The following is a 3,516-nucleotide window of genomic DNA, read 5'->3' as shown; positions in this document are numbered from 1 at the left end:
GTTCCACATTTGCGTTACAAAGTTACACAGTTCGACATGTGCGTCGCGCACACATGCGATCGGATTGCACAAGGTTCGGTCACAGACAGCGGAGGGAAGCATGGATAACATTCCAGAAACTTCTGATACATGTAAGTGCGTCCTGCGCTGTACGATAACATTTCTTGGGTGGTGAAACGTGTCACCCGATTAAGACAAACAAGTACACGTGTCAATGTCAAAAAGGAACTGAGGCAGGGGCGCCCTTTATCCCCACTGCTGTTTATGATGTGCATGGTGAGAATGGAGAGGGCGCTCGAAGGAATATCGGGTTTAATCTGTCATACATAGAGAGGGGTACAGTAGTAAAGCAGCAGCTTCCAGGTTTATTTTATGCAGATAACATTGTGTTGCTAGCCAAAAAGCAAAGTGATTTGCAACGTCTGGCTGACACCTGTGGGCAGGAAGGCGAGAATTTAGGTTTGAAATTTAGTGTTAGAAAATCAGGTGTTATGGTATTCAAAGGAAACAGTGAACAGACAGCGGCAATAGAGCGCCAGTAAATACCTCGGGTAAAAGAATATAAACACATCTTTATATGGATAAACAAAGGCAATAGACATATGGGAACACAGGAAAAAGAACAATAACAGTAAAAAGGAAGAGATGCAGCTATAAAGAAGCACAGAGCGCTATGGGGATACTATAGGTACGAAGGTGCTCCGGTGTATGTGGAAAGGTGTAATGGTTCCAGGACTTAGTTTTGGAAATGCGGTTGTTTCTATGAAATCAAGGGTACAATCAGGACTCGATGGCAACCAAAGGTCAGTGGGATGCCTCGCACTGGGCGTTCACGGGAAGACTACAAATGAAGCTATGCAGGGTGATATGGAGTGGATTAGTTTTTAAGTGAGGGAAGCTCGCAGCAAAATTTGCTACGGAGAACGACTGAGGAATATGGAAGAAAGTAAATGGACTGGGAGAGACTTGAGGTATCTCTACAGGAAAAACATTGATTCATACTGGAGGAAGTGAACTAGGAAACTTACCAGCAAGTATGCGGCCTGTAGGGTAGGCAACACAGTAACAAAGAACGTCAAGCGAAAAGTCAGAGAGCCTGATATAATCTCATGGGTGGCGGCAATGGAAAAGAAACCTGCGATGAGTAACTACTTAAGAGTAAAAAGAAAATCAGGAAAGAAACAATTTATGACAACTCAAAGCAGATCAGGATCAAAGCGAGATCGGGGTACCTTAGAACTCACACCTATAAAGCGGTATATCAGAAGGAAGAAGAAGCATGTGCTTGCTGCGGTAAAGCTAGGGAAACGATGGAGCATGTTTTATTAGAATGTGAAGACGTCTGCCGAGTGGTCGATTTAGGCACCTTTGGCCTCCTTGAAGTCCTTGGGTTCAGCGAGAGCACTACAAAAGTAAACACGTCCGCAATAGGGATTAGTAAGAGGCGAGTGGAGGATTGGTGGAGGACAAGTAGGGAAACGACAAAAAACGGAGACGTACAAAAGAACAGTTCGCAATAGAGGATCAGAAAATTTGGTTGTGAGAGTTCATAGTTTGTTTTCTTTTTTATTGTTTAACCCAGGTAGGACATTAGGCAGTATAATAGCAAGAGCTTGGTGGCGTAACCGACCGCCCCGTTCCAAAGGGAGGGTGCACATGGACGCGTGTTTCTATTTACGCCCAAGCCAAACGCTCGACCGCTGCGCCACTATGCGGTGCTCGCACGAACCACGTTTTAGGTACTTTTTCACCGAAGCGGCACGGCACGCGTCCTAGATCCTACTAGGTACGTCCCCAGGCACTAGGGAGATGCGGTACGCCTGGGGAGCGTACGCCAGTCTGCTCAGCCCAAGCCCGCTTTGCCTGCATTCGCAAAGTTTGGGCGCGTGTAGGTAAGCTTTTTGTTGTTTCTTTTCCTCCATGCCACGCGATAGTTTGTTTAATATGCGTAATGTGTGGCGCCTGTGCCTTGCTACTGTTTCGCCTGGAAGAGAGGCAGTGATGTGAAGAAGGACGCTTCATTGCAGCGATGATATGGCTGGTGCGAGAAACGCTCCATGCCGCACGATTATCCCAGCTTTTGTAGATCGAAGCGCCTCGCGCACCATATACACCTTCTTATGACGTCCCTTTATCCCCTTCTCCACAGTGAAAAATTTCGTCGTGTGTTAGTTCTAGCGCGCGCACGCAACTTTTATTTCGGAGTAGCCTAGGCGGCGTGTATTGAAAAACCCACACGGGTTTAGCGACGCGATCACTTGTATCAAGTACAAGTGCTCCACATGTAGAATGCCCCGCAGGGGCGTCTGTGCAAGCAGACGTTTGGTGTGTTGCGACACCACGTACCCGAGCACACGAGGGTTGGACCCTCCCGCGTGTAGCCGTGCGCGGCTTAGCCGTGTCCGGGGAAAAGGGGATCCTGGGGGTTGAGCCAATGCCGGGTGTTTGGACCTTTACGGCCCCTCGGCGGCGGCAACACACCCCTTTGGCCTCAGCTTCACGTAGACGGCACCCCCGGACTGACCCACCCGGGGGAAATCGGTAGTCGCCTTTTCCTGTCTCTCTCTACACGCATCTTCGTCTTTCTCTTCCCCTTTTGATCTTTCCTGTCGTCTTATCTTTTCCATTCACTTCAACTTTTCCTGGCGGCAAGGGTTAACCTGGTGTGGCTGTCCTAACTTGGGTATACCATATTGGGTAATAGTAACGGCATACTGCTGGCGCTGTGCAGACTTGTTTACATGTTCTGCCACGTCCCCTTGTTGGGCTCCGTGGTGGGTGGCAGACGCCGTTGCCGAACAACTTAATTTTTCCCATGGGATCCTCGAACCCGTTTTCACCTGATCGTGCCTCGAAAAGGGTACGCACCGACGCAACCTCGCTATTCATTCCCCAAAACAAAGAAGCTTTCCCGAAATTTCACGTACTTCACTGTGAACAGTTATCTACTAAAGCTAGAGTAATCTCACCATTTCTTGTCGCCAAGTGCCTAAAAGAGACCATTGGAGCCGGTTACAAAGTAACAAAGATGGCAAGTGGGGATTTGCTCCTCGAACTAAAGGACAAGGAACAACACAACAGACTTGCACACCTCGTAGCCTTTGGCAACATCCCTGTTTCTGTCAGCGCACATCGAACTATGAACACAGTCAAAGGCGTAGTTTCAGATGAAGACCTAATGACACTGAATGAAGAAGAACTCCTGGATGGATGGAAGGACAAAGGCGTAATCCATGTGCAGCGCATCAAAATCAGACGCAATGACAACGAAATCCCAACAAAGCATTTAATACTAACTTTCAGCTCAACTACTCTACCCGAGACTCTTGAAACAGGCTATGTAAAACTACATGTTCGACCCTACATTCCTAACCCACGACGTTGCTTCAAAAGTCAAAGATTTGGTCACGCATCCCAGAGCTGCCGAGGACAGCTTATGTGCGCAAAGTGCGGCGCAACCGGTCACTCTGCCGACGACTGCAATAATGAGTTACATTGTGCGAACTGCGACGGCAG

This window comes from Dermacentor albipictus, chromosome 2 (assembly GCF_038994185.2).
Source record: "Dermacentor albipictus isolate Rhodes 1998 colony chromosome 2, USDA_Dalb.pri_finalv2, whole genome shotgun sequence".
Classification (NCBI taxonomy): domain Eukaryota; kingdom Metazoa; phylum Arthropoda; class Arachnida; order Ixodida; family Ixodidae; genus Dermacentor; species Dermacentor albipictus.
This window is presented reverse-complemented; position numbering follows the sequence as displayed.